This window comes from Myodes glareolus, chromosome 5 (genome assembly GCF_982192425.1).
Source record: "Myodes glareolus chromosome 5, mMyoGla1.1, whole genome shotgun sequence".
NCBI lineage: Eukaryota > Metazoa > Chordata > Mammalia > Rodentia > Cricetidae > Myodes > Myodes glareolus.
Genome location: NC_142030.1, coordinates 45226789 through 45238552, shown reverse-complemented (window position 1 = coordinate 45238552; position 11764 = coordinate 45226789). Strand labels below are relative to the sequence as shown.

The 11764-nt window shown below is 47.5% G+C and overlaps 1 long non-coding RNA gene across 1 annotated transcript; it reads right to left on the bottom strand.

Annotated features, from left to right (window-relative positions):
• Positions 1–6418: 6418 nt before the first annotated feature.
• Positions 6419–11523, bottom strand: LOC148122070 (uncharacterized). Its single transcript, XR_015737799.1, has 2 exons — positions 11115–11523; positions 6419–6620 (listed from the first exon to the last, which is right to left on the bottom strand). It is a non-coding gene; the product is annotated as an uncharacterized LOC148122070 (long non-coding RNA).
• Positions 11524–11764: the final 241 nt, after the last annotated feature.

Sequence of the window (11764 nt, the reverse complement as noted above, 5' to 3'; positions counted from 1 at the left end):
GATGTACTGGAAGTCACAATAAACCAAAAATTTAAAACTCAACAAATGAATAGAATTCAGATAACGAGTGTCTCTCTCTTTGGCTGGGAAGGCAGCCAAGTGATAATGTGTTTGGGATTAATTTTCTTTAAGGGAAAACAAATTAATTACTTGGTAAATATAGTTTGCTAGACAAGTTCTTTCAAAACTTGGGAGGCAAAAAATGATTAAAAATGCTCGTTAATGATTCAGGCAAAGCCTATTTTTTTGTGTGTTTGTTTAAAAGTCGCTTACTTTAGCTCAAGAGGCAAATATTTGCTTTTATGTGTCAGCCTTAAATATATTGATATATTTGAATAAATATCAGGCTGACAGTTAATCAGTACTAATGCCCAAGGTTCACTTGAAGCTAGAATTAACCAAAGACAGTGTTCACCAATGCAGGGTAAAGCCTGTGCCTTACCAAAGAGACAAAACTCTAGGAGGGTGTAGGGCAAGTGCGTCTTTCTGGGAGCCAGACCCCATGATTTGGCTTTACCTAAATGCCTGTTTTCTTCCCTGCCTGCCTCCCTGCTATGTGTGGAGTTAAACCCAGGCCCTCATGAATGCTAGGCCAGTGTTCTACTTCTGAGCTCCACGCCCAGCCTAAATGTGTTTCTCATATGTGTAAGCAGGCCCAGGTTAAAGACTCAGGTCACTCCCCTGGGTTCTGGAAAAGACTACTTCAGAGCTTGTTCTCGTCTGCAAGTGAGACTGAGAGCCCCAACTTGGGGCTGGCACCTAGGTAAATAAAGACGCTTTCTCTGCTGGGAGCCATCAGACAAGGGTGGCCCCAAGGGAAAGAGAGGAGAAGCCGAGGCATGGGGCGCTCCTGTCTTTTAGCTATAAGAGTCTTGGCTTTTGTCTGGTCCAAGTCTCGTGTCCTGATGTTCAAAACCAGTACTTTTTGCACAAGTCCTGTTTTCTGCGCAAGAAGAAGAGATGGACCCATCTCCCAGAACAAGAGGTAAAGCCAATTTAAACAGACTGTTTTTTTTTCTCCTTCAGGAATTCTTGGATTCTTAACTACATTAGTATTTAGTTAAGATCTGTAAGAGGTAACATGGGCACCCTCAAAAAGGTCAGTTGGTACGCTGGTCTCTCCAGCTATTTGGAAAGCTGAGGCAGGAGGATTGCTTGAGCCCATGGGTGCAAGGCCAACCTGGGAGACTTTGTTAAGAACAAGATTGCCAAGTGTTGTGAGGTCTAGGGAGGCTGAGGCAGGAGGATCACACATGTATGGCCAGCCTGGGTTACAAGGTGAGATCCTGTTTCATACAATAGTTAGGTGAAGTCACAAATGAATACTTGTGTTACTAAAGGGCTATACCTCCCGGTTGTGAGAACCTTAGTAAGAAACATTAGCTCATAAATTAAAATCAAGTTTGTTTCAGAAGTTATTGGGTTTATTCCACCAGTCTAAATATACAGGCTTCACAAGACATGGGCATTCCTGAGTATGGTAGGAAAAGGAAGACTTGTACCCACCTTGGAGTTGTTTCTTACTTTAACCCCCCGTCCACTGTGCTGGCCATTTTCACCTAAATGTTCATGTAGCTCGAGAGCTGGAGAAGTTGACCTGTGAGTGAGTGAAGGTCCAGGTGTGCATGTCCAGGTGTGCAGTGTCCAGGTGTGCAGGGTCCAGGTGTGCAGGGTCCAGGTATGCAGGGTCTAGGTGTGCAAATGCCAGCCCTGCCCATGTCTGAATCCAGTGAGAACTGTCTCAGGCAATGCAGTTAGTCTAACCCGGGCTTGGGAAGGAGGGGAATGTACGCAGGGCATTGAGGAGTCCCTAGAAGAGGTCCCCTTGGGACTAGGTAACTCAGAATGCCCCAAAGCCATCCATCACATTCTAGTGAGTGAAGACACATGGTCCTGGAGGTCACTGATAGGTTGGTGTGGAAACAGAATGCCACCAGTCAGAAAGCAGCAGTTCAGAAAGTGTTAAAAGGGCCTTTGTGACTCAATGGTCCACTGGAGGAAAAGGGAGGAGAGAATAAGTCCCCAACTCAAGGAGAGGGTGAGGACCCTGAGGTGAGTGAGGTGGGGGAAGAATAGACAGGACCAGGCTTTCTACCCATACAAATCCAACTATTGAGAGAACTGATTCAAAACCCACTCACCCCACTCCCAGTGAGAGAGTCCCTCTCTAGCCCAGGCTGGCCTCAAACATCTGGATAACCCAGGCCTCAAACTTTAATGATCCTTAGTGCAAACACACCTAGGATTATAGAGAGCAAGACCTCCCCCCTCTCTCTTTGAAGATTTTTTTTTTATTATTTTTAGTGTGTGTTTGCGTATGTCTGTGTGTGTTTGTGCGTAAGCGAGAGGGAGAGAGACAGAAGGATGAGGGTCAGGGGAGAGACTTAGTACATGGAGAGGTCAGAAAACAATGTCAGAGGGTCTGTTTTCTTCTTCCATCCTGTTTTTAAAGAAGGGTGCGCTCTCATGAGCCTTCAGCTGACACTCCTGTCTCCACTTCCACCTTAACCACCTCAACTTAGTAGCGCAGGATCACGGACGTGTGCTAGCACGTCTGCTTCTTTAGGTGGGGCCGCTAATGGAACTTGGGTTATCAGGCTCGCTTGGCAAACATTTCTATTGCTGAGGCATCTCCGCAGCCCTGACTTCTCTCTCTCTCTCTCTCTCTCTCTCTCTCTCTCTCTCTCTCTCTCTTTAAGGACCCCAATACAGTCTCCTCTACAGCTTACATGATAGGCAAGTGGCCACTAGGTGTAGAATTTACTAGATGCCCACAGAAGTTCCTTTGTGTGAACTAGAACCTAAGGCTTTGCATTTGCAAAGCAATTAATTGTGTATGTGTTAGTTAATATCCCATTTTTGGTTCAGGAGCAATATTTTGTTACTTAAAAATTAATAGAAATATCACAAAGGACTTATAAAAAGAGATGCATTGCTTTGATAGGCAATTCCATACAGAGCTAAGTTTTTATTTGCCATTACTTTAATTACGCAGATATGATTTTATATGTTTTCATTATTTTAAAAGTGCCTTGGGAGTAGGAAAGATGTCTCGCAGATAATGTATCCCTGTTTCAGCCAGAGCAGGCTAATCTAGTAGCCTTGGATTAATGCGTTTATCACACTTAAAATTTCTTCTCCATGTTCTGGAAAGCAAGTTGATATCTTGCTTTCCAGAAATTGATATCTCGGGAAGACTGATTCTTCTCACGCCAGGCAAGTTCTCCTCAGCAAATATTTTCCCCATTAGGTTATGAATCTTCCTGGAGCCAGGAAGATTAAAGCCAACGATAAGCAAAAAGTCACCCTGCTGAACACCACCACTGAGAGCTGGCAGGGAAAGCGACTCTATCCTGCTGTCATGGAGTACCTGTTTTACGTCAGCCCAGGTCTCGGCACCCCAGGCACATAGTCAGCCCAGGTCTCGGCACCCTAACACATAGTCAGCCCAGGCCTTGGCACCCTAACACATAGTCAGCCCAGGTCTCGGCACCCTAACACATAGTCAGCCCAGGTCTCGGCACCCTAACACATAGTCAACCCAGGTCTCGGCACCCCAGGCACATAGTCAGCCCAGGTCTCAGCACCCTAACACATAGTCAGCCCACGTCTCGGCACCCTAACACATAGTCAACCCAGGTCTCGGCACCCTAACACATAGTCAACCCAGGCCTCGGCACCCTAACACATAGTCAGCCCAGGTCTCGGCACCCTAACACATAGTCAGCCCACGTCTCGGCACCCTAACACATAGTCAGCCCAGGTCTCGGCACCCTAACACATAGTCAGCCCAGGCCTCGGCACCCTAACACATAGTCAACCCAGGTCTCGGCACCCTGGGCACATAGTCAGTCCAGGTCTCAGCACCTCAGGCACATAGTCAGCCCAGGCCTCGACAAGCCCAGCACATATATCGTCTGTATTTCCTCACTGAGAGCTGGCATGGTCGGTTCTGCCCACAGGGCAAGGTTTCAGAAGGTTGAAAATGTCCACATGGCAGTGTGGTTTTCCTTCATCAGAGAAACACCAGAGAAAACTGTGACTCACGGCCAGGATCCCTCCCCTGGTGAGGGTTTTTAAAAATAACCCACAGTCTCTATTTTTAGAGCCGGTGGAGCTGCCCTGCCGCAGCAGGCTTCCTTTTTTGTAGAGGGTAATAAAGTATGTCTCATCCCTCAGGAGATGGCTGTTGACAGTTTCCTATAAAAATGAGAATGTATTGATCTTAATCAATGGCCCTGGGTTCTGAAATAAAGGAGGCCACCCAGATTCCAGCCCCCAAATGGAAGGAACTGGTGAACCACAGTGTTAAGCCAATCTGGGGAGTCTTAGCCTTGGGTTAGGGTTAGAAACAGGAACTGAAGCAAAATGGTTTAAAGCACCCGCACCTCCCCCAGCCCGCTAAGTTTCCCTGCTAGTCTCTCTCAGAACTTGAGTTCATTTCTTATTCAATTTCCCTCCCAGTTAGTGCTAAGATTCAGAAGCTTTGGGAAGGAGGCCGTGTGATAATCTAAGTGCTCTAAGAGTAAGGCCAGAAAGGCAAATTATATAACTAATCGCAAGTCTGCCAGAAAGCCTCGAAGTAGTGAGCCTCTGGCTTGGGCAGGGAAGACCGCAGCCCAGTGGGAAGGCAGCTGGTGCAAGGAGTCTGTCCTATTGAGGGGCAAAGACTGTGGGTCACCTTGTGCTGCATGTGGCTTTGCTGGATTCTAATTCACACCTTCCCTTAGATGGCATTTGCCGGTCCTTAATGAGGCCATTCAAAGACTTGGAAGCTGCCATCCGTTTGGGCATGCTCCCCGGCTACCCCTTCTCTGAAGGTGATATAAGCAGAGTTCCGATGGCTGCCCGGGTGCTGGGTTCGCCTGGTGAGCACTTGCGTTTTTCCATGTTACATTCCGCCTCTGGTGACTGCTTCTCCGCACTGCGGCTCTTCTTAAACTGTATTTTGTTCTCCATCGTTGCCTCACACGGAGTTTTGTGACTGTGGTTTCCCTCCCTCAGCTGTAGCTGGCTCATTTGATGCCCTCACACAATACAGATTTTGCCATTCCCCATAGGACCCTTGTCAGCCGATTTTGGTGGCCCACACTTGTAATCAAAGCACTGAAGGTAGGGGAGTAAGGATGAGGATGGAACATTGCTGTGAGTTCAAGACCAGCCTGAACTACACAGTGAGTACCGGGCCAATCTAGGCTGTGTCGTGAGAATGTGAGAACCTGAATGTGTTCACAAAATGCCTGGCTGGGTGTGGTAATGTGCGCCTATAATCCTAGCACGTGGGAGGTGGAGGCAGGAGGATTAGGAGTGCGAGGCCAACCTGTGCTATCAGAAACCAAAAAGCTAAATAAACAAAAAAACCATTATGGCCGATTTCAATATTTGATGCAGATAAGATGTATGGGTTCTTGGTGACTTTATTTACTTTTTATTGTTATTGTATGTTTTTTTGAGACACAACTGACATATCCCAGGCTAACACTGAATTCAATAGTTTGCACAAGATAACTGTGAACCCTTCTTTGATCCTCCTGCCTCGACCAAAACGCTGAGATTACAAGGATGGGCTGCTGCACATAAAATTCTCCTGCTGACCCTAATGGTCCTTCTCTCCCTTCTTTTCTCCTTCCCTTCATCCCTTCTCCCTTCCCTCCCTCCCTTCTTTTCTTTTCGTGGCATTGGGGCTTGAATTTAGGGGCTCATCTATACTAGACAAGTGTTCTACCGCTGAGCTCTATTCCAAGCCCTCTTTAATTTTGGACCAAAGGTTCACTGAGTTGTCCATGCCGGTCCTGAACTTACTCTGTATCCCAGGCTGTCCTGGAACTCTGGATTTTCCTGCCTCAGCTTCTCATGCAGTAGGACTGCAGGCATGTGCCCCCACATCCAGAAAGTCTGTCTGTTGTTCTCCACAAATTTAGAGGGGAATCTGAAACAGATTCTTATCATGTCATCTTAGTGCAAACTGTTTTTATTTTAATTAAATAATTAATTAATTGAGTGTGTGTGTGTGATATGTGTGTGTACTTGGCAGCGTGTGTGCACGTGGAAGTCAAAAACTAACACTGGGTACCTTCCTCAGTTGCTCTCTGTCTTATATTTTGAGACAGAGTCTGCCCCTGAACCTGGAGCTCATGTCAGGGAGCATTTGGGATCTTCCTGTCTCTGGCCACACCCCCAGAACTGGGTTATGGCACATGGAATTTATATAGGTATTGGGGATCCAAGCTCAAGTCTTCCCTTCAAGCAACAAGCACTTCAGCCACTGAGCCCTCTCCCAAGCCACCAATCTACATTCATTTTATTTTATTTTTGTTGCCAAAGCAACAAAAGCAGAGCATTGCAAAACTTTCACTCCCACCTGTTCAACTTCTGCTCTTCAGGGGACAGCAAATTTACCTGAAAGTCAGACTTTAACAACTTGCAAAAAGTCGTGTTTATATGTATGGACCTGAGGGTAGCACCGTACATGTGAATGTAGATGTCCATAGATCCTGGAAGTGTTGGATCCCCAGAAGTTACAAATATTTGTGACCTGCCAGACATGGCTGCTGGGAACTCAGCTTGGATCCTCCGCAAGAGCAGTGTGCAGCTTTAACCATGGAGCCATCTCTCCAGTCCTGAAAATGAAAACATTTTTATGTACTGTGTGTTCTGTAGCGGTCAGAGGACACCGGCCAGGAGTCAGTCCTCCCCTTCCACCATGTGGGTCAGGGCTCAAACCAGGTCATCACACTTGGTGGTGAGCATCTTAACCCTCTCAGGCCGTGGTCTCAGACTGTGAGCTGCAACCCCATTGGGGGTTGAAGGACCCTTTCACGGGAGTCACCTAAGACCATCGGAAAACACAGATGTTTACGTTATGAGTAATATCCGTATCAAAATTACAGTTCTGAAGTAGCAAGGAAAATAGTCTTATGATTGGGGTCACCACGACATGAGGACCTATATTAAAGGGTCGCAGCACTGGGAAGATTGAGAGCCACCTGCTTTACGCCATCTCACCGGCCCCTGAAACGAGTCTTACAAAGAGAAAATTAGGAACTGGCTCAGTGGTTGAAGGCACGCTGTACTCTTGCAGAGGATCCATGTTCTACCCCTAGGACCCTCATCAGGCGGCTCACAACTGCCTGAAATTCCAGCTTCAGGGGATCTGAACCGTTGGCCACCTTAGACATGCACACACACTATACATTCACACAGACATACAAATTTACACATCTTTGAAAGTAGAATAACTCTAAATAATATTTTACCATATTTTATGTGTGTGTGTGTCTAAGTGTATTTATGTACACTGTGTGTGTGCAGGAGCCAGAAGAGGTCAACAGAAGACATCGGATCCCCTGGGACTGGGCTACGGTGACTGTGCATTGCCATTCGGGTGCCGGGGACTGAACCTTGGTCTTCTGCAAGAGCAATAAGTGCTCTTAACCACTGATCCCTCTCTCTGAACCCTGAAATAAAAAAATCAGTTTTGAACTGTAAAATGTGAACACAGAAGCCAGCGACTCATTCCTTCATTGGTTGCTTTCTGTGTGGCAGGCACTACATACATACGAAGTAAAGTCACTCAGGATACACTCTTTGGTGATATTACAGTTTCTGCCTGTTTCCCCCACTTTCTTTTTCGCTCCGGCTTCTTTTTTACCTTTGACCTTTGACATCCATTGTAAATCAATTTGGTGGCTCGCAACGCAAATTCTTAAGTATTTACTTCGACCCATTCATTTCCTGCTACCAGAAATTTAACCTAAGGAAATTATGGGGCAGAAGAGGGGAAAAAGATATGATGTAAAAATGTTTATATTCATGAGCATGGAAATAGATAAAGCTATCCAAATGTGACAGAGGGAAAGGTTAGCACTGTATGTTATGCCCAGTGGCCAGACAATAGAGCAGAAATTGAGAGTGACAGTGATTATCGTGGAAATGTCCATGATGTCAATTGAAAAGAGCAGGCCACAAATTGTAACCAGTGTTTATAGTCCATATATAAGAAGCAAGCGCTCGCAGCTCAGATCTGAAAGGGGAAGCGGTACCAAGGCAGTTAGAGCAGGAGTAAATATGCTCTTTAAATGCCCTTTGCTTTCCTGGTTCAGCTTTGGCTTTGCTTAGTTATAAACATCGTCGCTAATTGGTTCTTGGAATTGGAGCCTGGCTCTGGAGTTATTACCCTGCTTTCTTTACAGTTGTGGCCAGGACCCAGGCCACCTCTGCCTCTGGAGCACTCTCCCCCTCACTGCTGTTCCTGTCTCAGGGCTGGTGTCCTGCCCTAGCATTCTAACTTGTGTCACTTCTCAAGTGTTGGCGGTTTCTCTCCCAGCTAGAACTGAACCCTGTAAGAAAGACAATTTTAGTGACCAGTAGCCTCAGAATCTTCAACCCCGAGTTTAGGAGAATATTTGTTGGAGGGATCCATCCATCACCCATCCCATGGGGTTGGGAAACCAGAGATAAGACCTCCTTTGCATCACAGACTATACTGTCTGTCATCTGTCCTTGCTTTTCTTCCATCCTTCTCGTCCCTTCCAGCTTCGCATTCGATGCTTTAGTCCTTTCTGCTTGCTGGGATGTCGCTCACCCATGCACTGGACACTCTTCCTGCTCACCCAACAGTGCCGCTGCTCCACGTGTCCTTTCTACCACCAGGCCAGCGCTTACTCGGTCCAGTTCCTGTCCAGTTGTTATGTCTTCCAGCCCTCATTGCTGCCCTCATCCCTGGGCCCCGGTGCCTTGAGTCCTCCCTTTACAAAGGACTTTTTGTCGTGTCTGTTAGAAAACGTGAGCCAAGGAAAACGAGAGTGGCCCCTTCATCTCCCTTATCCTGGCCTACTTCCTGCTGTTCACCAGGCATTCAGTGAATGTTTCTTGAGTCGAGATGATTCGTACTGCTAGGGGTTCTACGGTGTGCCCTGCACAGTGCGGGACAGCAGAGAATGTTAGATACAGGAGAACTTCTTCAATATAACACGAGTCTCCAGAGAGTTCACAAGTCTCTGGCTAATGTGTAAATGAAAGATTTTGCATAAAACCCTACATTACTATCTTTTATGAAGATACCGAGTCTGGCAGCAAGGCAATGATAAACTGTAGCTATATGGAAGTCTTTCCTGGTCCTGTAGACACATAATTTCCATTTCCCACAGTCTTTACTGTTCCCCGTAGGCTGCCCAGTTAAAAATAAGACAACAGCCCCATCTCCTTTCTGGTGTTCGCCTTGAACATGCTGGGCTCTGCCACTGAGCTATGTCTTCAGCCCTTTTGAGATTGTTTGCTCTGAGATGGGGCATCACTAGATTGTTGAGGCTGACCTTGTACTCGCTCTGCAGGTCTCGCACTTAGGAACTGCTTGCCGCAGTCAGACACGCGGTTAGGATTACAGTGTGTGCTCCCAGCTGAGCTAGTGCATCCTTTCCACATCAGCTGAGGCAGCACTGCCCTGCTAGCCTGTTCCTGTTATACTGCATATAAATGGATTTGAAATGAAAAGTCAGTTGTGTGGTCGCAGAACCGTGTTCTGAAGCTTCCTAGACACAATGAGAGCTCGAGGTGTGGTGGATGATCAGCCTAGGGGTAGAATACGTGGAGCCAGGAAGCGCTGCTGAAGCGTGGGGATCTGGCAAATAGACCTGGTTTGAGTTATTATTGTTAGGGCCTAGAATCTGTGATAGGTTCATGTGTTCTCTTACAGACTTTTTGCCCAACGTGAAGTTTGTCTTTGGGAAAAGATCACCCAGAGATAACAATTTTCCTGTCCAGGATGGTATGAACCATTCAGTTTTTAAAGTTATTTCAAGTAGAGACAGGAGGATGATTAAAAGTTCAAGGCTGGCCTCAGCCACACAGTGTGTTTGAGGCTATCCTGGGCTAAATGAGGCCTTGTCTTAAAAACAAAGTGAAATAAAAGTTTAACACCCCCCCCACCCCTCCCCACCCCCGCTCACTAAACATTTGCTCGTTGGTGCTGAAACCTTTGCGGTTCTGGTCTCTCGTCTCACTTTTCTTCCTTCCTTTTCCTGCTTGGGCCGGTGCTTTGTTATGTAGCCCAGCCTATTCTGGAGCTTGCAACCCTTCTGCCTCAGGCTCCCTAGCTCTGGGTTTCCAGGTGTCACAACATCTGGCTGCATGAGATTCTTTCCTCACACAGTTTTGTATTTGTTTCTACCCCCTTGGCCATGACCGTGTTTAAGATGGAAATTGATCCCATGACTTCACATCCCAGCAGGGTAGAGAGAGACAGGCCCAAGACAGACAAAACTGGCAGAGCCCCGCAATGAAGAGGCACTCAGCGGAGTTGGCCCGCCTGGGGTCAAATGCTGGTGCTGTAGAAGGTGTGTCACTTCCCGCAAGCCTTCTGCCTGCCCATCCTGAGGTTTCTGTAACTGGAGACCAAAGTAAGCACGAGGATGGCATTTTACATCTCTAAATGAGATTCCCAGAGAAGCCATAGACACAAAGTGCCATACATAGCACATATAGCGAATCGGGATTTGAAAGTCAATTTATAATTATCTCTCGTAAAGGCCTGCTCTATTTCACTGTACTTTTTCTGTGCTAAGGGTGTTCCTCGGCGAGCCCCAGGAAGTTGTCTTTGGAAGACTGCTTAAAGAGGGGCCGCTCCTGGGAGGAGTTCCTGGAAAGGAGCAGAATGAGAGGCAAGCTGAGCTGAGTCACCAGGGTAGCCACCATGGATCCCACAGAGAGTCCATATGACTTTAAGAGCTGTCCCCAGCAGACACAGCCTGGCCTTTCTGCCCTCGTTGGTCGTCACTGCTTGTGGGTCACTTGGAAGTGTGACAAGCTGAGCAGACAGCTGCAGAGGCCAGCCTTCTAAGGATCTGAGGGTTAGGCTCTCCTCCTTTACGTGTTAGTGGTGTTCACATGCAAGAAGTTACCTCAGGAACACCCCACCCCCAGACCCCTTTCCTAGCATCAACGCAAAAACAAAAAACAAAAACAAAAGAAAAAGCAGCAAACAAGGCTCCAGGCAGTGTGCCTCTAGTTAGCCACCCTGTGCCCCCGCCCCTCCTCCCCAGGGTGTGCTCTTGTTTAGCCGCCAGCGGTGAAGCCAGCAGTTGTAGTGTGGGCTGACCTTGCTTCTGTGTCCCCACCTTTCTGCAAGACAGTCCCGACTGTCACATCCTGTTCCTCTCTTCTGCTGTTCAGCCTCTCTCAGCTCCTCTTTCCTCCAAGGTTGGCCTTGGAGTACAATCCTTGAAGAACGGCCAGGTCTGAGCCAAGAACTCCCTTCCCTGCACTGCCGGGACTTGCCACGCCCCAGGAAACATCAAGGTGTGTGTTCCCTGTTCCCGGCACAGGCCCCCTTCGTGAGGAGGAGGCTTGTCCGTCGGTCCAAAAAGGCAAGTCCTAAGGGCCCCCTTTCCAACAGCGTGAGGAGCCATGCTATAAAAGGCCAAATTCCAGAGGAATTACTCCTGTCAGTGGAGAAGACTAAAGGAACCCACTTGTGTAAACTCGAAGTGGAGATCAGAATCAAGGTTTAAAAGTAAAAGGTCAGCTAAGCCGGGGAAGGTGGGGAAGCTTCGAACAGCTCTGGCACCGCCCTTACTTCCGGCTCTGTAGGAGAGGCATGCGCAATGAGCTGGTCAGTGGAGACCACAGTCAACAAGGCTGACTGAAGCGTCATGTTGAAACTGTGGGCAGAAGCGGAGAGCTGTGTGCGTCTCCATTGTATCATTTATGCGCTTGTGTGCGTAGACTGCGGATACTGTGCACATGGCGGTCAGACAGCAGTCTTTGA